The sequence below is a fragment of the Myxine glutinosa genome, chromosome 9, assembly GCF_964187855.1.
Source record: "Myxine glutinosa chromosome 9, kmMyxGlut1.1, whole genome shotgun sequence".
Classification (NCBI taxonomy): domain Eukaryota; kingdom Metazoa; phylum Chordata; class Myxini; order Myxiniformes; family Myxinidae; genus Myxine; species Myxine glutinosa.
The window spans coordinates 35,084,465-35,112,133 of NC_136269.1; the positions used below are offsets into that span (position 1 = coordinate 35,084,465).

Here is a 27,669-nt window from a genome sequence, read left to right on the forward strand (position 1 = left end):
TGCTACGTTAGTTAAGATGGCAGAGGGCAGCATGACGTTGTCAGCATGACCTATATGATTGGATATTGGAGTTGGGTGAACCATTAGGATCCTGATAGTAAGAGACGGTAAATGGAGCACCGTGCTAAAGCATCACCAGCCCCAACCTGGCTACATCGGATTTTCATCCCTCTTCCGCAAACTTAAGGATCAACTCAGTGGAGAACATTTTTCTTCCAACTATGATGTCAAGGCCTCTGTGAAGTGCTGGTTAAGTCAGCAGGATGCTAATGGTGACCGCATCAGGAAACTACTTGAGCGTTGGCAGAAACGTGTCGATCCGACAATGATTATGTCGAGGAATAAATATGCACCATGGTAGAGTAAAGATTGATGTTCGTATCTGGCTTTGCTTCATTCGAACATCTTTAACTGTTTTGGAGAAAAAAAAACCAGAGGAGACATTACTTTTGCACACGCCCTCGTGTATTTTAGATGAAAAAAAGGATAAAACCTTTAGGCCGACTGTGGCATCTGACATTTTTTTTTTTAGTAGTTGGTGATTCTTTGTCTTTCACAGATTCCAACTAAGCCAGAAATTGCATTTTATCTCTAATTTATTATTTCCCAGCTATGATACAAAAAACCTCGTCAATTTGTAATGGATGCTCAAGCTGAGGTTGGAGGTGTCAACAAACACTTCCTGCTGTTCATAATCCTTGCATTAAGAACAGGTTTAACAGATGAGTTAACGGTCACTATTCCTGTTTAGGGTGTGTGTGTCTGTGTGTGTGTGTGTGTGTGTGTGTGTGTCTGTCTGTGTGTGTCTGTGTGCGTGTGTGTGTCTGTCTCTGTGGGTGTGTCTGTCTCTGTGTGTGTCTGTCTGTGTGTGTGTCTGTCTGTCTGTCTGTGTGTGTGTCTGTCTGTGTGTGTGTCTGTCTGTGTGTGTGTCTGTTTTTGTGTGTGTCTGTGTGTGTGTGTGTCTGTCTGTGTGTCTGTCTGTGTGTGTGTCTGTGTGTCTGTTTGTGTGTATGTCTGTTTGTGTGTGAGTCTGTTTTTGTGTGTGTCTGTTTTTGTATGTGTCTGTCTGTGTGTGTCTGTTTGTGTGTGTCTGTTTGTGTGTGTGTCACTCTGTGTGTCACTCTGTGTGTCACTCTGTGTGTCACTCTGTGTGTGTGTCTGTCTGTTTGTATGTGTGTCTGTATGTGTGTGTCTGTCTGTTTGTGTGTGTGTCTGTATGTGTGTGTGTCAGTCCGTGTGTGTGTCAGTCTGTGTGTGTGTCAGTCTGTGTGTGTGTCAGTCTGTGTGTGTGTCAGTCTGTGCGTGTGTCAGTCTGTGTGTGTGTCAGTCTGTGTGTGTGTCAGTCTGTGTGTGTGTCAGTCTGTGTGTGTGTCTGTCTCTGTGTGTGTGTGTGTGTGTGTGTGTCTGTCTGTGTGTGTGTCTGTCTGTGTGTGTGTCTGTCTGTGTGTGTGTCTGTTTTTGTGTGTGTCTGTTTTTGTGTGTGTCTGTCTGTGTGTGTCTGTCTGTGTGTGTGTCTGTCTGTGTGTGTGTCTGTTTTTGTGTGTGTCTGTGTGTGTGTGTCTGTCTGTGTGTTTCTGTCTGTGTGTGTCTGTTTGTGTGTGTGTCTGTTTGTGTGTGAGTCTGTCTGTGTGTGTGTCTGTTTTTGTGTGTGTCTGTTTTTGTGTGTCTGTTTTTGTGTGTGTCTGTCTGTGTGTGTCTGTTTGTGTGTGTCTGTTTGTGCGTGTGTCACTCTGTGTGTCACTCTGTGTGTCACTCTGTGTGTGTGTCTGTGTGTGTGTGTGTCTGTCTGTCTGTGTGTGTCTGTGTGTGTCTGTTTTTGTGTGTGTCTGTTTGTGTGTGTTTGTTTGTGTGTGTCTGTTTGTGTGTGTCTGTTTGTGTGTGTGTCACTCTGTGTGTCACTCTGTGTGTGTCTGTGTGTGTGTCTGCGTGTGTGTCTGTCTGTCTGTGTGTGTCTGTGTCTGTGTGTGTCTGTCTGTGTGTGTGTGTCAGTGTGTCAGTGTCATTCCTTGGTTGTTATCTCCATATTCGGATTTTAGAAGGTGGAACGGAGTCCACTCATGTCTCGAAGTATCTACCTCCATTTTGGTGAAGGATCTCGATTCATGGACCTAGTTGCGAAGTTTTCTTATTCTCAAATTTTTGTTCCAAGGGATCTTTTCAGGATCATCAACAAAACCCGGAACGCTTCCAACTGTAGTTCATTTGTAGCAATATTTCCAAAAAAAGTTTTTCCTTTTTAAGATCTCTGTAAGCTTCTTCTTTATAATTCCCGTTGCTCCAATTATTACTGTCACAAATTTTGAGAAATCACAAATTATTACCGGTTGATTTTTTTTTTTTTATCACAAAATAGGGATGTCTGTAATGGCGCAAAAAACTTGATAAACTTAGAATGGGGCTTTTAATAACACATCCTTTGATGTAAGGTTCTAGAGCAGTCGATAATGACATCCAATGATCTAACAACAGAATTAATTTCTCAAAATATCAATAATTTGTGCAATAGTGGGCATGTTGAATGCTAAAAATAGGGTGTTGACTTCAAGTCATGATGCAAAGGTTCCCTTGGGCATAAAAGTTACTTCGTGCTGTAGGAACAAAATTATCCAAAGACACAAGTTGTATCTTAAAATCCAAGATGGTAGCTGTCAGCCATCTTGGAAAACATGGCCAACCCATAGCCCAAGAAGCATTTGTCATATAAACTACTATGATACGTGTTTTCCAGCTAATTTGAGGTCACCTAACTTATTTCTGGCATCACTTCTGCATTTCGGGTGCATTTAAAGGTCAAATTGGGGAAATTTTTTCAAAATATAACAATATTAATTGGTTTCATGACATAATTTATTGGTTTTCACATACAGAACACAATGTTTGGTCAGGTAATTTGAGGTAATAAGATTGTTCGTCATGGTATATCTAAATAGTACAATAGGGACATAGTATATACTCGACCAATAACTAGCCAAACCAAATATACAGTCACACAATGTTGTAACAGATTAGATTCATGACATGCAGAGCAGATTCATGACATTATTTCGTTCAGCTAAGTCCTCTATATAACTTTCTCATGTCTTTCTAACTATCTAACTTTCTAACATTCAGCTAAGTCCTCTATCTAACTTTCTAACGTCTTTCTAACTATCTAACTTTCTAACATTCAGCTAAGTCCTCTTTTTTTTTCTTTTTTTTCTTTTTGGTATACTGAATCGAGGCTCGTGAAAGAGCTAACATTTATTTCACAAACAAATCAACCAGACAAACAAAATATATAAAAAGAGGGAGCGGAAGACAAGATGGGGAGAGAAGGGGAAGCACACAAACACAACATTTGAGAGCAGGGAGATGTGTGGGAGGGAGAGGGCTTGGGGGGAGGAGGCGTGGGAAGGGGGGAGGGGGGTGGGAGAAGTATAAACACAAGGACACCAAGGACTTCCAGGACAGAAGTTGGGATTTCAAAAAAGTGGATTTGGGGTGAAATTAGCGGGGGTAGAAAAGATCAAGGTTTTGGATGGGGGAAGATAAGAGATGGTGGTGAACAGCTGTCTTAAAGACCTGGAGGGTGGAGTGGGATTGAAGAGAGTGAGGTAGTTTGTTCCAGAGGTGGGAGAAAAGAGGAATGAAGGAGTGAAGGTGAGCAGAGAGTCTTGATTTTGGCAGTTTAACCATAAGAGGGTTGTAGGCAGGAATAGGCTTGTGCGACCTGTAGGAATATTTGGGGGACAGAGCCCAGAGAGAGCTAGGGCAGCAAAGCCAGAGAGGAGTCGGTAGAAGACGGAAAGACCAACAACCTGCCTGCGATGAGTGAGTGAAAGGCCCTTGGAGTTAGCTTCATCGTGGGAGATTACAATGATTCTGAACGCTTTGGTTTCAACAGCGTGAAGACGAGCTAGGTGTGAGGCAGGAGCACCAGCCCAGAGGGGAGAGCAGTATTCCATTGAGCTGCGGATGAAAGCCTTGTATGTGGTGAGGAGCTCGGGTGTGCCAAGGAAGGACTTCGCACGATGGAGGATGCCCAGTCGGCGACTGGCTTTGGAGGCCAGATTTGAAATGTGGTTTTCCCGGGAAAGATCATGGCAGATAGTCAGACCCAAAAGCTGGAGTGACAGAACTTATTGGAGAGGATTATTCAGAAAGTGTATGGGAGGGTTGTCCAGTCGGTCTTTTCGGAGAGACATCGTAAGAGTGTGAGATTTGTCAGGATTGAAAGACATGTTCCACTTGTTTGCCCAGTCTGTGATTTTGTCCAGGTCTGCAGAGAGTGAGGAGGCTGCAGACTGCCGATCTGAGGGATGAGGAATGGAGCGACAGAGAGTAGAGTCATCAGCAAAGAGATAGAGAGGATTTTCAAGAGAGTCAGAGAGATCATTGATGAAGACCAGAAAAAGCACAGGGCCCAGAACACTGCCTTGCGGAACTCCAGCCTGAACAGGAAGAGGAGATGAGAGAAACCCATTCAGGGCCACACGTTGACTACGACTAGAGAGGATGTCCGCCAGCCATGCGTGGAGATTTCCAAGGATACCAAAGGAGGAGAGTTTAGTGAGCAGAGCGGGGTGCCAGACCGTATCGAAGGCACGTGATATGTCAAGGGAGACTGCTCTAATTTCCTGTTTGGCATTGAGGACCTCCATCCATTGTTGAGAAAGCAGAAGCAGCATGTCCAGAGTAGAGTGTCCAGGTCTGAAACCAAATTGATGATCAGAGATCAAGCCATTGGAGAAGAGGAAAGATTTCATATCTGAAGCAATGATGGATTCCATGACTTTGCTGATAATTGGGAGCAGGCTGATTGGTCTGTAGTTGCTGGGATCTGTTTTTGCACCTTTTTTGTGCAAAGCGGTGATGTTGGCAGATTTCCAAGCAGATGGCAGATGACCTTGAGCAAAAGAGAGGGTGAAGAGAACAGAGAGAGGGAGTGAAGGAGCGGCAGATACAGGATTTTAGGACCCGTGGGCTGATGCCGTCAGGTCCAGTTGCAGAATCAGAGTCTAGGGTTGACAGAAACTTTTCCACCTTGTCAGGAGGAAAGGACACAGAGTCCAGGAGCAGCTGGGTATGACTGGGTACGGTGGGTACAGAGAGGGATGGGTTTGGGACACAAGATTTAGAGGCAAACACAGAGTTGAGGCATTCAGCTTTTTCACGTGCGGAGTCAGCCGTGTAGCCATTTGAGGTGAGGGAGGGGATGGAGGGGGAACAAACACCAGAAACAGATTTGACCAGACGCCACCAGGATTTGGAAGAGGGAGACAGATAAGAGAGTTCGGTCTTGAGAATGGAGAGATATTGTTTCCTGGCTCTCCTGAGGGTGGACACACACTTGTTTCGGGCTTTGTGAAAGGAAATGAGATTTCCTTCCGTTGGATTTGCTTTCCAGGAGAGGAAAGCAAGTTGTTTCGGGGCAACAGCCTCACCACAAGAATCCGTGTACCATGGATGGGAGGAAGGGTATGACAACTGAAGACGAGATGGGATAAATTTGTGCATGAGAGAGATCAATTTACTTTGGAAGAATTCCCAGGATGAGTTGATGTCAGAGGCGGTAGAGATGGGAGACCAGTCCAGATGATTGATGGCTGCTTGAAGACCATGCCAGTTGGCCTGAGTGAAATGCCAGACTCGTCAACGCTGAGGAGGCTCTCTGAGAATGGTCAGAGAGATGTCCACTTTAACAAGCACATGATCAGATGAGCCGATTGGAGCAGAAGAAGAGCAGCAGACATTTTCAGGGAAGTTAGTCATAACCAAGTCCAGAAGAGAAGATGCTCCGTTGACTGAGATCCGGGTCGGGAAATTGACAGATTGTGTCAGTCCCAGTGAGTCACAGAAGTCCTTTGCTGAAGAGCCATGGCCGGTTGGAGAGGGACCCACACCCAGCCAACTGGCATGGTGACAATTGAAACCACCACATATGAGTAAGAGAGAGTTGGGATGGGTAGATAGAAGTTGGTCCATATTATCAGACAGCGAGATTTAGATGGAGTCATCACTGTTTGGTGGACGGTACAACACACATATAAACAAAAGGTGGGAGCGAAGGGGAAGCCGTAGCCAAAGGTATTCCTGGGGGTGAGGTGGAGAGAGGGCAGTGCAGGGCGAGTGAGGAAGAGAGTTTTTTTAATAAAGATAGCAACCCCACCTCCAGGACGAGGCTCAGGTCTATCATACCAGAGTAGGGAGTAATCTGGGAGAGATACCAAGGAATCCGAGACATCATGAAGGAGGAAAGTTTCTGTTAAGCAGATCACGTCTGGTTTGTCAGAAGCAACCTGTATGGAGAGATCAGTCAAGTTTGAGCGAAGGCCCCGGATGTTTGAGGTCCATACCGTTAATGAAGAGGAAGGGGGAGCATCGGATCGGAGAACAGGGGGGGGGGGGGGGGGAGGGGTAGGGTAAGATGTGGAAGAGGAGGAAGAGGTAGTGAGAGCTGTTGAAGGTGTGTCAGAGATTTCAGAATAGCTTGGAGAAAGGGAAGAATGGGGTGGACAAAAGGTTTGATGGTGATTGGGTGAGGCACAGTGAGGTGTTATTTGAGGAGGGGGAAGAGCGAGGCAGAAGGTTGGGGGAGATGAAGGTGAAAGTTGGAAGGGGGAAGAAGCGGGGAGGACGCTTTGAGGAGGAGGGGTGAGAGGGGAGTCTCGGAGGGGAGGAGCGAGCGAGAGCCTCGAAGAGGAGGGGTGCGGGGGGAGTTTAGGAGGGAAGGGGCAAGGGGGGAGATTTGAAAGGGATGGGTGATGGGGAAGATTTGGACAGGAGGGGCAAGGGGGAAGATTTGAAAGAGATGGGTGATGGGGAAGATTTGGAGGGGAGGGGCAAGGGGGTAGATTTGGAAGGGAGGGGTGATGGGGAAGTTTTGGAGGGGAGGGGTGATGGGGAAATTTTGGAGGGGAGGGGTGAGATTGGATTTTGGAAAGTGTACGATTAATGGGAAACGAACATTTATTGCAAAATGAGTTTCTTGTAACCTTCCAGTCAAAAATACGTTTGAGGATGCTGGAGGGGGTGGGGGGGGGGGGGGGGTTGAGAGCAGGAGAGTTTAGGGAATGTATGAAAGAGGCACTGTAAGAGATGGAATTTTTTTTTGAAATGAATAGATTTGGTGAGCAAGTCGAAAGCAATCTTTTAAAGAAGAAGAAGAAAAAGGTGTTATAATACACGACAGAATACAGTACTTCAGGGGAAAGTTTAAACATTTTAAAGTTTAACAGTGAAACCTATCTGGGGAAATGTGGGTGAAACATGTGGTCGAAGAACGAACGAACGAATAAGAACAACGAATAAACGAATAAGAACAACGAATAAGAACAGAGCAGGAAATGTTTTTTGGGTTTTTTTGTTTTTGAGTTGAGATTTTAAACAAGGACTTATGGGGTGAAAAGACTGGGAAAAACAGAGAACGAAAGTAGTTAGAGCACAATAGATGGACCACTGAGAGAAAAACAAAACCTCAAGGTCGGACATGGCACAAGGCCTCAAAAGACAAGACACGAATTAACCGACGATATATCATACAGGTATGAAAGATTAACACTGAGAATCTTCCTTGGGACACACTATACGTACACACACCATAAAATAAATAGTTTTGACGAAAATACAAATGGAAACAATTACTTAACTTCAATAGTGTGGAGAGCGTGGACAGCTTCGAAAAAACGGAAACCTCGCCGGCAAGACCGGAAGCGGAAGTCAATGCGGACGTCCAACTAACTTTCTAACGTAGGATTTCTCTATCTAACTTTCTCACGTCTTTCTAACTATCTAACTTTCTAACATTCAGCTAAGTCCTCTATCTAACTTTCTAACGTCTTTCTAACTATCTAACTTTCTAACATTCAGTTAAGTCCTCTATATGACTATCTAACTCTATCTAACTAAGCTAATTCCTCATCTGTCTGTACCTCATGCATCGTACCAGTGTTGGAGCATGACTGTTGACAGCTACAGAAAAACATGCATGGCTGCCCCTGCACGTAGCACTTACAAGGAGTCCTACAGTCTGTCTTACACTGGCAAATGGCAAGCTGTGGCAAGTTTCGTGAAATGGTGGGAGTTGTGGTGTGGACTGGAGTTGGGGCAGAGTCGGGTGATTCTTGCTGCCATCCCCATTCCTTTGGAGAGACTGGAGCTGGAGCTTTGTTGAGCGTATTACACGTGTCGCGAGACATCCATATCCATGGTCGTGTAGATAGATGGCAAGGGCCTCAGTCTTCTGCCCCAGTTGAGCTGGATTGAGGATGCCATGGAGATTCTCAGCTTGTTGTGTCTCTGAAAAAAAAGTGCTGTTGAATGCTGATGCATGTTCCATGGAGGGCTGATTTTGCAATCGGAGAGGATGGATTGTGATCAATGTTGTCAAAACCGCCTGTGGTGAAAACGTGCTTGACAGCCTGAGGAGGCACCACCACACCAACCTGCTCCAAGTAGGCAATGAATGAATTTGCGATCTCTGTACTCAGCACTCTCAAACGGTCATACGAGATGCACAGTCCTCTTTGATGCATATCATTGATTAGAGATTCACGGACATTTTGAAGGTGTACTTTCATAGCCATATGCAGTGAAGCTGGTGTTTCCCTATCCCTGGTGTGACGTGGAACAGTGTCAGGGTTCTTAGATCTGCGTCCAACAAAGTTGAAGATGACCTGCTGCCCAATGGATGTTACAACCTTGGACCTCTTAGATCCAGGAGGTGGCTGGTTGATACCTGGTCCATCAAGAAGTATGTGCAAGAATGATTTCATTGTGGGTGGAATGGATTCAGTTTCACATGAGGTTCAGAAGGATCCTTTGAAAGGTCGTTTGAAAAGTTTGAAAAAAAATCCCATCCTCGTCGCCAGTTGTAGTGTCCGTAGATTCAGTAAACAGCAACAGGAACGAGAATCAAGAGGCTTTTCTTTATTCTGCATTCTCTCTCTTCTGCGCATGCGCACCCTTCCTCCATTCACCCCCCATCACGTGGTTCCCCAAACCAACAGACACAGCAACTGCTTCATGTGGAGATAATCTCGCCTTGGCTGCTTTGTGGAGGGTGGAGACTTCAGTTGATGTATTGTCTTTCATATCAGCTATAGCTCTGGATAGATCATCGCCGAAAACAAGAGACCAGCAACGGTTCATTTTTACTGCCTTGATGTCAGGAATCATGCGCTCAATATCCTCTCTAAGGCGTGTTGTATTACATTTGATGTCGGGAAAACCGAGAGCAGCAAGGCGCTTGTCATAGAGGGTCGTCAAGTGAGCCATTGCTAGCGACTAGCAGTTCACCTAATTCCTTAAGTTCCCGGATATATTCCACAACTTCTTTGTAAGTGGCTAAAAGTCTTTCAGTTTTGTTTCTCAATTTCACAGATGATGAGGGATCCATAGTTGGTTTATTTATTTTGTCTGATTGACATATGTAACATGCAGGCATGGTTTTGTAGTTGCCAGTATTCATTTTGGATTAGTCACTTTGAATCTGAAACATAAAAACGTACAGTATGTAATGGGTCATTTGCAGCAAAAATCAGCATGAGAAAGTCTAATTTGAATGAGAAAGTCTAATTTCCTTTCTCATAAATAAAATGTTATCAAAATAATCCTAAAGCCTGTGGTCATTAATTTTATTAAAATGTCGAATTCATGTTTCATTTACCAGACTTTACCTTTCAATGCATCCACAATGGAGAAGTAATGCCATAAATGAGTTAGGTGACCTCAAATTAGCTGGGAAACATGTATCATCATAGTTTCTATGACAAATGCTTCCTGGGCTATGGGTCGGCCATGTTCTCCAAGATGGCCGATGGCAGCCATCTTGGATTTTCAGATACAACTTGTGTCTTTGGATAATTTTGTTCCTATGGCTCGAAGGAACCTCCATGCCAAAGGGGACCTTTGCATCATGACTTGAAGTCAAAAAGCACTTGGCATGTCCACTATAAGAACCATTAGAATAAATAACAGCTGTAACCCTCCTTATCCCTTGAAGAAGCCATCAGAATCCAAACAGTTGTTGCCATTCCTAGTCCAAAGCAGCTTCCATCTGTGCCAGAGTCTGCACAGGAGGGTCCATTTTATTAAATCTATCACCAACAATATCCTAAACTTGCTTTACTCGATACAAACCAGGACTCTTTGCTGGCCAGGGCAATGTTGCAATGGCATCGTTTTGCAAGAAGTCAGTAAGTGAGCAAGACTGATGGGTCATTTATTAATTCGGGAACTGTGAAAAGTGGGTGGTTGACAAAATGTGGAACAAAAATATTATCAAAAAATTTGTGCAGTCAATTTTTTTTTTTTGTATACAAGATCGAGGCTCGTGTAAGAGCTAACATTAATGCCAAAAAAAAAAAAAACGGACACATAAAACATAAGATAAAGGGAGTGGGAGACAAGATGGGGAGACAGGGGGACGCACACAAACACAACATTGGAGAGCAGGGACATCGGGAGATCTGTGGGAGGGAGAGGGCTTGGGGGGAGGAGGCGTGGGAAGGGGGTGGGGGAGGGGGGTGGGTGAAGTATAAAACACAAGGACACTGCAAGGACTTCCAGGAAAGAAGTTGGTATTTCAAAAAAGTGGATCTGGGGTGAATTAAATTTTCTGAATTTTGCCTGCCAGGTTACCCTGTACAGTGACGAGGTAAAGTTTAAAAGTGGAACAGGCAGCTCGTTTTGATAACGGAAACGTCGTCAAACAGGGACGGACTTGATAATGTTTTGGGGGTGTACAGGCTGTGTTAGGTGGCACGCTACCTCTGTATCACAAGGTCACAGATCCTCAGAAAAAAATTATCTGATAAAAGGACGATGAGCGATGTCTTGATGCAAGAGAACTATATGACATACAAAAGATTATAGGTTTATATGAAGGTTAAAAACAGATGAGACATGTTGAGAGAAGCTGTTTTAATTGTTTTTTTGCTTAAGGTTCAGGTCCTGCAACCTTTTCTGCGACAGTGTAGGCAGGATCGACAGTTTCTCCTGATTAGGATGTAAACTAAAATGAAGTTCAAAATCAAAAAGTTGGAGAAGAGGAAATGGAATGTCTGAGTTGTATCCCAATTTCATCCTTTCTATGGAATGGAGTCTGTCCTTAAGTTTCTTGGCATCTTTTTGTTGTGGTGAAGTTTCTCATCTTCCAGGCAAAGCATGATTTGGTTGGGAAAAAGGAAGATGCTGTTTGTAGCAGCTGAGTCGGATTTGAGAAGAGAAATTGCTGATACTCTTCAGGGCTGTTACAAGGATGTCGAGTTTGGCCAGAAATGTTTCCAGTTTCCCAGCTCACAATCACCAGGGAGGTTGGTGGTGGGGGCTGATGCATGGAGAGTAGGGGAGAGATGGATTGGAAAGCTGAGTTTTGGAAGCCAAAACACTAGGGTCCAGGCACTGCCTTGTTTCTAATTTTGGGCATTGCGGTTTCGTATTTTGTGATGGATAGGGTGTTGGAAAGGTGCATTCCAGAGATCTTAGAACTTAGAAACAGTTAAAAAAAAGAGAAACAGATCAGAAGGTTCAGCAGGTGAATTGCCTTTGAATGGACAAACCTGTAGTAACTTGTTGCTTCATTTGATTTCCAGGATTTCCTCATTGTATCCATTGTGGACTGGCAGGATATTCGAGATGTACACTCACCTTTTAGTCATCTAGCCTAGCTTCGAATCTCAGCCCAGTTATAAACTGTCATTCTGGCATTTGACATGGAGGCTTCAATGCATGTGCCGTCCATTGTGTGAATGTTAAGCCGGAGGACCTCTGTTTCCTACACCGCTCTTTGGAAGAAGTTAAATATCCCACAGTGATTTTCTGGAATAGTAGATGAGATATCGCTGGCACAATGAACGAATTACAAATTTCTATCACCTTCAGTTGAACGTCAGGCCTGGCTCGTCGGTTCGTGAAAGGCTTGGGCCACAATCATTCCCCTGTGACCTCACAATAATTTGGGAACAATTGGGGCCATTTAAATAGTAATATTAGTAGTTGTTTTGTCCACTGGAGATAAATAAATCCCAAGTGCTTTTGTAGTAGTTAAAAATAGACGAGAAACTCCTCACACCCACCCAATCAGATGGATCTACTGGAAGTGCATCATGCATCAGATGTTTTTGAATCTGCACATGAAATTTGTTCCACTGTGCGAATGACATCTGCCGTATGAATCGCCAGAGTTTCGCCAAATATCCGCCGTGGCACTGTGTGCTGTGCAGCTGTGTAATCCGGGAAGGGTTTTATTCTTTTTTTATTTTTGCACCTGGTGAGCACTATAAAAATGAGTATTTTGGATTCCAGCTGCTGGGAAGCAAGATGCAAGGTGCCGCAGCACTCTGGGGCTCGCTTGTGCATGAGTTGCCCTCGGGTATTTACATCAGGCCAATAATCGTGCAACCACAAATTTGGATTTTTATACCAACATTGACTCTATTAACTTGTGACAAATTGTGATGAAGGTTTATTACACTTTTAGTCCTTCAATGAGAAAGGAAAGAATCCGGGTGAAGGAGTATGTAACAATTGGTAACTCCACTTTTCTACTTCTCGGTAGAGTGAAAAAAAGAAGAAACGTTGCACTAAAAGAAGCGAAACTATTTGTCATAATAAGCTTCATGGGTGGAAAGATAATCCATGGTTAGATTATCATGTAATACCAGCCAAAAATGTGGTGGTTGAAGGAAAAAAGGCCTTTTGATTTTTCCCAATTAATAACAGCTTGTTCTCTCATTAGGAACGAACCAATTACATCTGTTTTTGCTCCTCATTTCTCGTGATTTATGGACGACATACCAAGACTTGACGACTTACCAGCTGCAGCTATAATTGTAATTTTAAAGGAGCTTGCCCAAAGGCATGTCCTGAATATCGTCAAATGTCACAAGTATTGTAGGACAAAATGCGTAAAATGAGTTGTTTACCTGACTAGTAGGGAGCCATGAACCCAACACCATTAGAAAATTGTTTTTTGATCCCCCACCCCCCTCCTCTGATTATAATATAAATAACAAAACAAGAAATATGATACTTGCGAAATCCCTAAAAAAGGTTGTTGACCATTTGGCCTAGGTTGACCTCATAAAAAATTGGTGGTTAAATTCGGTGAACTGATTTGCAAATCCTCTTCAAATTTCAAGTCAATTGGATGAAAATTGAGGATTTTATAAATTCCACCTAAGTTGTTGGCTTTTGGCCAATGTTGACCTTTGACATATTATGTTGACCTAAAATTATTATTGTGTTTGAATTCAATAATCAAGTATGCAAATTATCTTCAAATTTCAAGTCAATCGGATGAAAATTGATGATTCCGCCAATGTTGACCTTTCCACCTTTAGACCTCAACAATAATTGGTGGTTGAATTAAGTGACCAGAAATGCAAATGCTGTTCAAATTTAAAGTCAATCAGATGGAAATTGAGGATTTTGAAAACTTGCTGATTCTGGAAACTTGCCATGCTGACGGCAATCACATGAAAGCTCTTATATCGGCCGAGTAGCCAAAAATCCACGTGATGCCACGAATCTTACTATAATTCACAAAATGTCTGTCCGTATCTCTGTCTATCCGTCCATTCGACGGTACCGCAAAAACGGCTGAACCGATCGCAACGATATTTTGGGTGGGTAATCCTGGGATCTCCTGGAGTAAAATAGGGCATATTGTTTTCCAATTTCAGCTTTGGCCTCCAGCATTTTCAGGTTTGGACTCTCGCGTAACGTTATTTTCCCGGGTGCCGCACAAACGGCTGCACCGATCGCTGCACCGATCGCTGCACAGCTGCGCAGCACGGCTGTACCGATCGGACTCGGTGACCTCGGACAAAGACCTTTTATAAGGACATGGGTTGAATCCCTGCTTGAGAGAATGCCAACCCCCTCCCCGCCATCATGGTTGTCTCTCCAACTCACAATCCCACGAGATATGCGGAAAGGACCACCCAAAACCAATTATCATCTTTTTGATTCATATATAAACATCATTAAAAGTAAATAATGACCTCGGCCAAAGTTCAAACGACGTGAGTTGAATCTCTACATGAGAGAATTCCACATAGCTATTTGGGCAGTGTATAAGCTAACAGATCGCTGTCTCCATCGATCTTGCCAAGGCCGTAACACATATCAGCTCAAAATCCTTTCAACTGTTGACTTGGTAGTTTTTACAATGAAGGAAACATTAACAGTCTTGTTAAAAGTTTATTTTGTGATTAATTTGTGATTGGAGTTATGTTGTTTGGAATGAAAAAAGAGATATCGAGTTCAAGTAAGTGACGACATGCCGTGATGGTTTCTACCTTCTAAATGTGAACTTCGTGGATCGCCATATGCAGATTTGCCACGGACCCACGATCGATGTTTCTATACGTGAACATACCCGTTTGTTTGTGAACGGGTACGTTTTTCATGGAAGTCCTTCACAAACTTTCTGTCCATGTCTGACGTGCGACTGAGGATGCTACAGGAATGTGGAATTTATTGGTTTCATGCTTTGGTATTTGCCGTATCTGCATTGCCTGTTTGCTTCCGGCCTCCCACCCGTGCATAGCACGGGTATCTCACTAGTTTTAACAATACAAGGACCATGACCATTTGCTATCTCAAACAGATTCTAATAGAGCTACCAGAGAAACTTTCGGAGCAAGCAGTATGAACCAGAGATCAATTCAGGTTCATACATGTATTGAATAAAATGACACAACAAACAAGGAGCAGACAATCAATAATTCCCCTTACCCTCACGTGGCACTTGTGCCCATGGAATCGATCAGAAATACACAGTTAACTTAACGAAATAAATATGGGCCCACATTCGCTTGCTGAAGTTGCTTGAAGGATGAAGTGGGACAAATCGTTGTGGACCCAGATGGAATTAAAGGAAGATGGAAGAGATATATGGAAATACTGTTGAATGCAGAGAATGAATGGGATGGCAACATACAGAGTAACCCAGTTTTAGGACCTGCAGAGAAGATAACCGAGAAGGAAGTTGAGGAAGCGATAAAAGCAATGAAGAGTAGAAAAGCGGGAGGGCCGACAGGAGTTGTGGGAGATATATTGAAGGCAGCGGGAAATTGGGGAGTGAAGAGAATGACAGAGATCTGCCATCTTGTGGTGAAAGAAGGCCGCATTCCAGTGGTTTTGGAACTGAGTACCCTCATCCCTTCTCCCTCTTCCAAATCCTGGTGGCGTCTGGTCAAATCTGTTTCTGGTGTTTGTTCCCCCTCCATCCCCTCCCTTACCTCAAACGGCTACACAGCTGACTCCGCACGTGAAAAAGCTGAATGCCTCAACTCTGTGTTTGCCTCTAAATCTTGTGTCCCAAACCCATCCCTCTCTGTACCCACCGTACCCAGTCGTACCCAGCTGCTCCTGGACTCCGTGTCCTTTCCTCCTGACAAGGTGGAAAAGTTTCTGTCAACCCTCGACTCTGATTCTGCAACTGGACCTGACGGCATCAGCCCACGGGTCCTAAAATCCTGTTCTTCTGCTCTTTCACTCCCTCTCTCTGTTCTCTTCACCCTCTCTTTTGCTCAAGGTCAACTGCCATCTGCTTGGAAATCAGCCAACATCACCGCTTTGCACAAAAAGGTGCAAAAACAGATCCTAGCAACTACAGACCAATCAGCCTTCTCCCAATTATCAGCAAAGTCATGGAATCCATCATTGCTTCGGATATGAAATCTTTCCTCTTCTCCAATGGCTTGATCTCTGATCATCAATTTGGTTTCAGACCAGGTCACTCGACTCTGGACATGCTGCTTCTGCTGTCTCAACAATGGATGGAGGTCCTCAATGCCAAACAGGAAATTAGAGCTGTCTCCCTCGACATATCACGTGCCTTCGATACGGTCTGGCACCCCGCTCTGCTCACCAAACTCTCCTCCTTTGGTATCCATGGAAATCTCCATGCATGGCTGGCGGACTTCCTCTCTAGTCGTAGTCAACGTGTGGCCCTGAATGGGTTTCTCTCATCTCCTCTTCCTGTTCAGGCTGGAGTTCCCCAAGGCAGTGTTCTGGGCCCTGTGCTTTTTCTGGTCTTCATCAATGATCTCTCTGACTCTCTTGAAAATCCTCTCTATCTCTTTGCTGATGACTCCACTCTCTGCCGCTCCATTCCTCATCCCTCAGATCGGCAGTCCGCAGCCTCCTCACTCTCTGCAGACCTGGACAAAATCACAGACTGGGCAAACAAGTGGAACATGTCTTTCAATCCTGACAAACCTCACACTCTTACGATGTCTCTCCGAAAAGACCGACTGGACAACCCTCCCATCTACTTTCTGAATAATCCTCTCCAAGAAGTTCTGTCACTCAAGCTGTTGGGTCTCACTATCTGCCATGATCTTTCCTGGGAAAACCACATTTCCAAGCTGGCCTCCAAAGCCAGTCGCCGACTGGGCATCCTCCGTCGTGCGAAGTCCTTCCTTGGCACGCCTGAGCTCCGCACCACATACAAGGCTTTCATCCGCAGCTCAATGCAGTACTGCTCTCCCCTCTGGGCTGGTGCTCCGGCCTCACACCTAGCTCGTCTTCACGCTGTTGAAACCAAAGCGTTCAAAATCATTGGAATCTCCCGCGATGACGCTATCTCTGACGGCCTTTCTCGTCTATCGGCTGATTGGTCTGCCGTCTCTGACGCTATCTCTGACGCTATCAAAATCTCTGACGCTATCAAAATCATTGGAATCTCCCGCGATGACGCTATCTCTGACGGCCTTTCTCGTCTATCGGCTGATTGGTCTGCCGTCTCTGACGCTATCTCTGACGCTATCTCTGACGACCTAGCTCGTCTTCACGCTGTTGAAACCAAAGCGTTCAAAATCATTGGAATCTCCCGCGATGACGCTATCTCTGACGGCCTTTCGCTTAATCACCGCAGGCAGGTTGGTGGTCTTTCCGTCTTCTACCGACTCCTCTCCGGCCTTGCTCCCCCAGCTCTCTCTGGGCTCTGTCCCCCAAATATTCCTGCAGGTCGCACAAGATCTGCCTGCAACCCTCTTATGGTTAAACTGCCAAAATCAAGACTCTCTGCTCACCTTCACTCCTTCATTCCTCTTTTCTCCCGCCTCTGGAACAAACTCCCTCACTCTTTTCAATCCCACTCCTCCCTCCAGGTCTTTAAAACGGCTGTTCACCACCATCTCTTATCTTGCCCAATCCAAAACCTTGATCTTTTCTACCCCTGCTAATTTCACCCCAAATCCACTTTTTTGAGGTGACTTTTGACTTCTTTCCTGGAAGTCCTTGGTGTCCTTGCGTTTTATACCTATCCTGCCTCCCCCCAGGCCCCCTCCCTCCAAAAACATCTCCCGATGTCCCTGCTCTCAAATGTTGTGTTTGTGTGCTTCCTCCCCTTCTCTCCCCATCTTGTCGACCGCTCCCCTTTTTATATACTTTGTTTGCTTGTTTGTTTGATTTGTTTGTTTGATAAATGTTAGCTCTTTCACGAGCCTCGACTCTGTATACAACAAAAAAAATAAAAAATACAAGGGGAAAGGTGACCCTCTGGACTGTGGCTCGTATCGAGCGATAACGTTATTGGAGCATGGAATGAAGGTATTGGAAAGGGTGTTGGAGGAGAGGATTAGGAAGAAAGTGAAGATTGACGAAATGTAGTTTGGATTTATGCCAGGAAGAGGAACGACAGACGCGCTTTTTATTGTGAGGCAGTTGCAGGAGAAGTACATGGAGAAGAGGAAGAAGTTGTTTCTTGGGTTTGTTGATCTGGAGAAAGCATTCGATAGGGTTCCACGTGAAGTAGTGACATGGGCATTGAGGAAGTTAGGAGTGGAGGAATGGTTGATCAGAGTAGTGATGGTAATGTACAAAAGAGCGCGCACAGCTGTAAGGACGAAGGAGGGGAACAGTGGTGAGTTTGAGGTGAAGGGCGGAGTGCATCAGGGGTCAGTTCTAAGTCCACTACTATTTGTAGCTGTGATGGAGGTGCTGGCTCGGAACGTAAAGGAGGGTTTACCGTGGGAGTTGTTGTATGCAGATGATCTGGTGTTGATTGCAGAAAGTATGGATGGACTGAAGGAGAAGATGAACAAGTGGAAGGAATGTATGGAGACAAAAGGTCTGAAGGTGAATATCGGAAAAACGAAGGTGATGGCAAGTGGTAAAGCATGTGGTGAGGTGGAAAGAACTGGGAAGTGGCCGTGTGCTGTGTGCAGGAAGGGTGTCTGAGTGAATTCCATTCAATGTACAATGTGCGCTGAGTGGGTTCATCAAAAATGTAGTGGTTTGAGAGGGTCATTAACCAGTATGGCAGCTACATTCAAGTGTAAGGTGTGCACAGAGGGAGCTGCAGATGGAGGAAATGTTGAGTTGGATCTTGGAAACGGCGTGAAGCTGGAAGGTGTGAAAACATTTTGTTACCTCGGAGACATGCTGAATGGAGAAGGTGGATCAGACTCGGCAACGGTTGCTAGAGTGAGATGTGCATGGAAGAAGTTTCGGGAACTGAGTGGCGTGCTGACGAGGAGGGGAGTGTCGTTGAAGCTGAAGGGAAAGGTGTATGCTGCATGTGTGAGAAGTGTTATGATTTATGGGAGTGAGACATGGGTAATGATCGTAGAGCAGCAAAGAAGGCTGGAAAGGGTGGAAATGCGAATGGTTCGGTGGATGTGTGGAGTATCGTTGAGAGAGAGGAAGACAAATGATGAATTGCGAAAGATGATGGGAATAGAGCCTGTGATGGACGCTGTGAAGAGACACAGTTTGAGATGGTTTGGTCCTGTGTTGAGGAAGGATGAAAGTGACTGGTTGAGAAGAGTGATGGAAATGAATGTAGAAGGAAGTAGAGGATGGCGTAGATCGAGAAAGACTTGGCTAAAGATGGTCGAAGAAGAAATGCGGGCAAGGGGGTTAACAAGAGGAGATGCAGAAAATAGGGCAAAATGGAGAAGATTGTCATGGGGCCCGCAAGGCTAACCCCCGCTCTTGCAGGGAAAATGGCCTTAAAATGCCTGTTGTTGTTGTTGTTGTATTTTCTCACCAGAGATACAATTAAGGGAACATGAGATGCCCAACTTGAACTGGTGTGTCGGGTCCTGTGTAACTCACCACGTCCCTCCAGAGGATTGCACGAGCTTAGCGTCAGTGGCTTCTGAGGGGCTTGAAGGTTCCACCATGACCATAGTGGATAGTACCCTGTAGCATACCTGGTTTATTCACAGGCCAAAGCAGGGGTCCCATGCTCTCGCGAGATCACACAGCTCCCGCTACCGTTCGAGCCACAAGAGTATATGTAGTATTTACAAAGACCCGGAACCAATCACACCACATGGAGCAGGGACTGCATTACATTACATACGCCCAGGTGTTCTGCTCTTTATTTGTTGACGCTCAGTCATTTGGTATGAACTACCAACGGCCTTGAGGTCCACGCCAATGACTCTGCAGTGGCCTGAGATGTTCGAGTCCATCCAGGATCATCCTGGCACACCAAAATGCCCATGCTGGAAGTCGGCGTGACGTCACAGCTACGCACCGCGGCGCCGCGATCTTGGAATTGGGGAAAACATTGGGCGCCATTCGCGTGTTTGTCACAGTTTGAAACCGCAAAATGCCGAAAAGCTGCTGTATTGTCGGCTGGACAGCCAACAAGCTGAAGAATCCAGAGCGGCGATGATCGGTTTGCGCCAACTTTCGCGCAACTTCCCCCAAACCAAGATGGCGGCGTGCGTGACCGACTTCCAGAATGCAGGTCTGTCCAGAATCAGCACAGTATGCCCGACACTCCAGTGCTGGGTTCAGTGCAGTGTCGAAGTCCAGCGCAATGAGCAGGTTGGCGAGGCACTGGTGAACGAGTAGGGACGACTGGACAAGCGATCTCTAGGCAGCGCCACAGAGTCACGGGCTGTCCCCCAGATTCAGAGGCTGTCCCCCAGAGTCAGAGGCTGTCCCACAGAGTCAGAGGCTGTCCCACAGACTGAGAGGTTGTCCCACAGCGTCAGAGGCTGTCCCACGGAGTCAGGGGCTGTCCCGCGGAGTCAGGGGCTGTCCCGCGGAGTCAGGGGCTGTCCCGCGGAGTCAGGGGCTGTCCCGCGGAGTCAGGGGCTGTCCCGCGGAGTCAGGGGCTGTCCCGCGGAGTCAAGGGCTGTCCCGCGGAGTCACGGGCTGTCCCGCGGAGTCACGGGCTGTCCCGCGGAGTCACGGGCTGTCCCGCGGAATCAGGGGCTGTCCCGCGGAATCACGGGCTGTCCCGCGGAGTTACGGGCTGTCCCGCGGAGTCACGGGCTGTCCCGCGGAGTCACGGGCTGTCCCGCGGAGTCACGGGCTGTCCCGCGGAGTGACGGGCTGTCCCGCGGAGTGACGGGCTGTCCCGCGGAGTCAAGGGCTGTCCCGCGGAGTCACGGGCTGTCCCGCGGAGTCACGGGCTGTCCCGCGGAGTCACGGGCTGTCCCGCGGACTCACGGGCTGTCCCGCGGAGTCACGGGCTGTCCCGCGGGGTCACGGGCTGTCCCGCGGGGTCACGGGCTGTCCCGCGGGGTCACGGTCCGTCCCGCGGAGTCACGGTCCGTCCCGCGGAGTCCCGGGCCGTCGCGCGGAGTCCCGGGCCGTCGCGCGGAGTCCCGGGCCGTCGCGCGGAGTCCCGGGCCGTCGCGCGGAGTCCCGGGCCGTCGCGCGGAGTCCCGGGCCGTCGCGCGGAGTCCCGGGCCGTCGCGCGGAGTCCCGGGCCGTCGCGCGGAGTCCCGGGCCGTCGCGCGGAGTCCCGGTCCATCGCGCGGAGTCGCGGGCCGTCCCGCGGAGTCGCAGGCCATCCCGCGGAGTCGCGGGCCGTCCCGCGGAGTCGCGGGCCGTCCCGCGGAATCGCGGGCCGTCCCGCGGAATCGCGGGCCGTCCCGCGGAGTCCCTGGCCGTCCCGCGGAGTCCCTGGCCGTCCCGCGGAGTCCCTGGCCGTCCCGCGGAGTCCCTGGCCGTCCCGCGGAGTCCCTGGCCGTCCCGCGGAGTCCCTGGCCGTCCCGCGGAGTCCCTGGCCGTCCCGCGGAGTCCCTGGCCGTCCCGCGGAGTCCCGGGCCGTCCCGCGGAGTCCCGGGCCGTCCCGCGGAGTCCCGGGCCGTCCCGCGGAGTCACGGGCCGTCACGCGGAGTCACGGGCCGTCCCGCAGAGTCACGGGCCATCCCGCGGAGTCACGGGCCGTCCCGCGGAGTCACGGGCCGTCCCGCGGAGTCACGGGCCGTCCCGCGGAATCAGGGGCCGTCCCGCGGAGTCACGGGCCGTCCCGCGGAGTCACGGGCTGTCCCACGGATCCACGGGCTGTCCCACGGAGCCCAGCCCAGCGTAAGTAAGCCACACCCCCAGCCATTCCACAGTCTCATGCACCCTACAAAGCACTACTTTCCACTAACAGCACCACAGGTGTCAATATCCATACAATTTACCTACGCCCTCTACCTGGCTTTACACTACCCCCCGGGCTTTCATGAATGGGTTCCACTCCTCCCCCATTCACTCCTTCGCACCATGCATTCCACACCAAGCATTCCACACCAACTACTTCCACACCTCTTATCTTGTACACCACTAAGTTCTCACACCACTACAACACGATTCCATTTACACTACAACTCAATTCCTCAAACACACAGCATCATCTATCTAACTACTTCGCCTATAACTCATGCTTCCCCGTCGTCCCTTTAAACTAAGCACACCCTTTTCTTTATTAACCACCTAAACTGTCTACGTCCCCTCTATAGTCCAGGTGTCATGACTTAAATCTCTTGTCCCTACTGTCTTCTAGTTCCCTAACGTTATCCTAGCCCTCCCTCGGCTAGCTTTGGTGCCCCATGGAGGCAACCATTGCTGGCATCCCCATGTGCCGAACACTGCCACGCCCCCTAAACTAATGCTCATGGGCCCCCCCGTGTGAGGAATGGTGATACTACCATTCCCCCACGTGGGGGACACTACTCCCCAACACTGCTCCCCCCTGTCTTCTGAACTATGAGCCCCCGTCATTGAAGGTACTGGGTCCTGCCTCGGCCTCTAAGGCCAAGGCGATCCATGAGGGAGCCTGCTCGCCCGTGTCGGGTCTTAATCGGTCGTCATGGACGATCCGAGGGAGGGCTCGTGGCCCCATTTTGATCTTAATGACCACGTCACAAATTTGTGCCAGGACGACCCCCGGGCCTTGCCAAGGCGAGGTGAGTTTGGGGCATCTGCCCTTCAGTCTCCGGGGATTGAAGAACCAAATCTTCATCCCCGGAAAATATTGGCTCCCCTGGCTCCGGTGGTCATACCTGCGCTTCATTTTGGCACCTGCCAGCTGAAGCTGGCGACATGCGAAGGCATGGACCCTCTCCATGCTTTCCTCTAGGTGACGTGCATAGCCCTCCCTCGGCGGTCTATCGGGGACTTCTGGCACGGGCCCGCATAGTAGATCGGCGGGAGCCCGCAACTCCCGCCCGTACATAAGCAGCGCTGGACTGCATGCTGTGGCCCCGTGCTGGCTAATGCGGTAGGCCATTAACAAATACAGGAGATGTTCGTCCCAGTCATCCTGACGGGTGGTGATGAATAGGGCCAATTGTTGGATCAGGGTTCGGTTGAACCTTTCCACCATCCTGTCAGATTGCGGTCTTAAGGGCGTTGTCCTTGTTTTCCTAATTGACAGAAGCCTGCACACATCATTTAACAATTGACTTTCAAAATTTCGACCCTGGGTGGTGTGCAGCTCCTCCGGAATCCCATGCCGACATACAAATCCTTCCACAAAGGCCTGTGCCACAACCCCGGCTTCTTGGTTAGGGAGGGCATAGGCCTCCGGCCACTTGGTGAAATAGTCCATTACTACTAGGATGTATTTGTTACTTTGGCGGGTGCGGGGTAGTGGTCCTAATATGTCCATGGTCACCCACTCAAGGGGGGCCCCCACCTGGGGTAATTGAAGGGGGGCCCTCATCCTCCGTGCTGGTCCCTTTTTAGCAGCACAGGCGTCGCATCTCCGACACCATTCCTGTATATCGCGCCCCATATTCACCCAATAGAACCTCCGGCGGACCCGAAATGTTGACTTTGTTCTGCCCAAATGGCCCTGGTACCATGCACCTGCTGCAAAATGGTGGTCTTAAATTCCTCTGGGTCTATCACCAGCCAGGAAGTTTCTCAGAGGGAATCTCTACCCACTTGCGGTACAAGATGTTGTCTTTCAATTCCAGGCTTTGCCATTGAGCCCAATATGCCTTTGTCGGCGCCCCGAGGGGGGTGACCTCTTCCCCACTAGGTCTTCTTCCCAATCTAACCCAATCGTGCACCGGTCCCAGTACGGGATCCTCCCGCTGGGCTGTGCTCCAAGCCAAAGTTCCAAATTCCTCATCAGTGGTTAGTGGCAAGATTGGCCCTCTCACCCGGGTTGCACGGACTACGAGGGTAGGGGTGGGGTCTGCCAATTGTTCCCTGTCCTCGTGTCTCGCACAAAATTTACAGTTTTCACCCAAACAGGGACACCGAGAGAGTGCGTCGGCATTCCCATGGGCCTTTCCAGCCCTATGGGTCACACTGAAATCGTACTGCTGCAACGTTTCCAACCACCTTGCAATTTGGCCCTCAGATTCCTTGAACTGGGGGAGCCATTGCAGGGTGGAATGGTCAGTTCGAACCAGAAATTTCCACCCATACAAGTACGGGTGGAAATGGCTCATGGCAGCCAGCATAGCCAATAATTCTTTACGAGTGACGCAATAATTTCGCTCGGGCCTACTCATGGCCCGACTGTAATACGCGATCACTCTGTCCACGCCCCCCCCTGTGTCTGGGACAAAACCGTTCCCAATCCCTCCTGGCTTGCATCCGTGTCCAGGGTAAATGTCCCGTCACTGGTTGGTAAGCTAGAATGGGTGCGGATGTCAAACACCCCTTCAATGCTAGGAAGGCCTCATTGCACTCCCTTGTCCAATTAAACCTCGTCCCCTTCTCTGTAAGCCGGTGAAGGGGCCTGGCTATCTCCACAAATTTTGCCACAAAAAGCCTGTAATAGGAGTAGAGTCCCAAAAACCCCCGCACCTCTTTGATGTTGCGAGGTGCGGGCCACTCCTCTACCGCTGTAATTTTGCCTGGGTCTGTTTTTACCCCCTCGCGACCGATGACGTGACCTAGATAGGCCACTTCCATGGCAAACAAAGTGCACTTAATTGGACTCAACTTCAACCCCGCCTGTCTGAGGCACCCAAACACCTGGTCCAAATGAGTTATGGCTTGGGGAAATGTTTTTGCATGTACCAGGACGTCATCCAGGTACACCAGGCATGACTGCCATGGCATGCCGCCCAGCACATGCTCCATCAATCGCTCAAAGGTGGCGAGGGCGTGACACAAACCAAATGGCATCACAATGAACTGATACAGCCCCTTACCTGTGGAAAATGCCGTTTTCTCCTTCCCTGCCCGATCCATCTCCACCTGCCAATACCCACTCTTAAGGTCCAAGGTTGAGAACCAATTTGAGCCCGCAACAGCATCGAGGATATCGTCAATTCTAGGCAGGGGATACGAGTCTTTGAGTGTCACGTTGTTTAGTTGGCGATTGTCCACGCAAAACCGCGTGGTTCCATCTTTCTTTTTAACCAACACAACTGGTGACATCCAAGGACTTCCCGAGGACTCAATGATACCTGCATTGAGCATATTTTCTACCTGCTCATCAGCTTCCTCCCTCCTGCTCCAAAGGAGCCGTCGGGCTGGCTGACGAATAGGCCGGGCCTCACCGGTGTGGATCTGATGTTTCACCAGGCCCGTATGTCCAATATCCTCGGAGGACAAGGAGAAGATGTCCAAATGAGTTTCAATTAATTTGTGTAAGGCCTCCCGCTGGGTCTCCTCCAACTCTATACTACTCCGGTTTACCATCTCGCAAATGGGATCGGGCCAATTCCTATGAGTTTCTAAAGACTCCCTCTGGGACCGGCTCGGCTGGATGTTCTCGTCCCTCACTGCCGCGACTTTGTTAACTGGGGTGCAGCCGGATATCTTCGTGCCCCGTCCTATAGTGCATGGTTCTGTACTAACATTAATTACTCGGACGGCCACCACCGGCCCGTCCGTTTTTACGAGGGTGCGGCCCACGACTAAGCCCTGGCCGGACTGCACTGCCACTGGTTCGACCAGGCCGCAGGACTCCTGCCAGGTCAGGCGAGCTCGCCATCGGGCCGGCACTATGGCCCTCGGGGGGAATGGTCAGGGCCCCAGAAGCCTCCAGCTCCGTCCTTTCGGCCGTGCTCACCCCATCCAATGGCAGCTCATCTATTCCCACTTGCACGGCCCCCCGGCACAAATCGATTTTACAACCGCTGGCAGTCAACAGATCCAGCCCAATTAGGCATGGGTCGCACACCTCCGCCACCCAAACTTCTATCCTCCTCTTCACAGACCCGAACTTGAGGGTTACAAAACCACGCCCCCTGATGGGGGCCGTTACCCCGGTAGCCAGCTGCAAACTATGATTTTCCAGACGTTGGATGTTATCCCAGCTGTCTGCACTCGAATCAAGTACCACAGGGCTGATGATCGTGGCGCTAGCTCCCGTGTCCACTACGGCGTCTATCCCACGCCGGCAATTTTGCATCAAATTGTCAAGCTACCAGTACCAATTTGGCCACAATGAATGACCTGTCGCGTCAATGAGGGCTCCTCTCCATCCCCTACTGCCAAACACCGCCCTGCATGCCCGGCACGTTCTAGTTTCCCGGGCTCTGGCAGGGGGGTGTCTGAGGTTGGCTAGGCCGATCGATACGGGGCGGAGTTGAGGGCATCGGCTGGCGGGGACCGTCCCGGCGGGGGGCTCGACACTCCCACGCATGGTGACCCAGCCGAGCACAATTATAGCACCTCACCTGGTAAGGTGCTTGCCTCCGGTATTCCAAATTCCCCCCCCCCCCCTGAATGTCCGAATTGGTGTACTTTGTCGTGGACTACCAGGTGCCACCGCTGTGGCCGCCTGCCATGGTCCAGGTCCCGCCAGGCGCCGATCCACCAGCCTCCGGACCATGCTCTCCAGGTCAGGGCCCCCTTTGGGGGCGGGCCCCCTAGGGGGGCCGCCACCCATCACGGCCCCTACCTGACACACCGCCACTGCGTGGCGCTCGCCTCCCCGGGCCAGCGGCCTCGCTGCTTCCCAACGGGCTGCAGCGTCGGCCGCCTGGCTCATGGTCTGCAGGCGCCACATGGCGAGCTGTTGTCGGAGCTCCAGATCCGGAAGAGCCTGGATAAAGTGATCCAGCGCCAGGCTTTCCTGGGAACTCGCTGCCATGTCCGCGTGTGCGATTCCGACTGCGCGGCGAATGTCATGGGCAAGTTCCCCGATGGTCTCCTGGGGCTTGCGTTTTTGCTGAGCAAGCTGAGCTTTAACAAGCTCGCTTTGCTGTTCAATGCCGAAACGATTAATTAAGGCCACACGGAGAGCTGGCAGGGTGAGAGCACCCGGTGGTAAAGCTGTCAGCACCTCCGCCGCCGCACCGCGCAGTGCCCCCACAAGGTGTACTCCACCTTCGTCCAGATTCCAACCGTTGCCTCTACACACGTATTCAAACTGCGCCAGGTATGCCCTCAGATCCCTCTTGCCGTCATACGGCGCGAGTGGGACCTTGTGGGCGCCCGAAGGCCGGACCCCGTGCGTCACTCCTTGCAGGATCAGCGCGGGACCAAACCGTTTGGGCCCCCACAGTACACTATTCCCGGGGGCTCCCGTGCATCCCCCGTCCCTCCAAACACTACCCCTCTTGGTGTCGATGCCTGGGTCGCCCTTCCGCAACCCGCTACCCACTGGATACCCGCACACACTTACTCACCAATACCCCTCTCACTCCCCATAGTCGGACCTCCTTGCACACCTCCTCTATCCATACACTCCGGACCAGTCATACACCTCACCATTGGTCCCTCATGAACACCCAAGCCGACTGAATCTCCCCTCACACCATATACATTTCCGAGTATATCGCCACTCACCTCGGCACCTCGTCTTCGCTCCTCCTCCGCCACCTGCAAACTCTTTATTTGGTTAGTAAGCACATCATCACGATTTGAGCACAGACCTTGCACCAATTCCATCACCTCCTCCTTTATCTCTCTCTTAGTTTCCCTCCGTCTCTTCTTAATTTCACTCACCCCCTCTTCCACTTCCTCTAACTTTTGCTTCACCTCTTTCATTTCCCGGTGCGCCACCTCAATTTCTTCCTCTAATGCCACCTTGGTCGTCTCTATGTGCGTCCTTACTTCCTGTTCTTTCGTCTCCATTGCTTCTGTTACCTCGTCCAACCTCTTTGTCAACCCCTCATGTACCATCTGACATTCCCTCTTCGTCGCTACGAGTTCTTTTTTTAATCTCTTTCTGTGTCACCTTCAACCCCACGATTACCGCGGTGTTCTTCTCCACTTGCTCCCCTAATTCCTTTTGTCCCACCATCAGCTGCTCTACTCCCCTCGTCAGATCCTCTATTCCCCCCTGTAACCTAGCCGTACTATTTCTCACCTCTTTCTCCATACGCTCCTCACCTCGCTTTACCTCTTCGCGTACCCCCGCAACCTCCTCGCCCACACCTCGTCTGATCTCCTCCCCCATTTCTCCCATCTCTTTGGTAGATGCTGCCCTCATCTGTTCCAAATCATTCCTCTGGGCATCCAATTTAGGTTCCAACCCGATTTTCACCTCCTCTATCTGATCTCCCATTTGTTTAATTT

At 49.1% G+C, this 27,669-nt stretch overlaps 1 long non-coding RNA gene across 1 annotated transcript in view; it reads left to right on the top strand.

The window, feature by feature from the left end:
- Positions 1–27,669, top strand: part of LOC137435488 (uncharacterized) — a 276,336-nt gene that overhangs the window by 45,599 nt on the left and 203,068 nt on the right. The window lies entirely within an intron of this gene.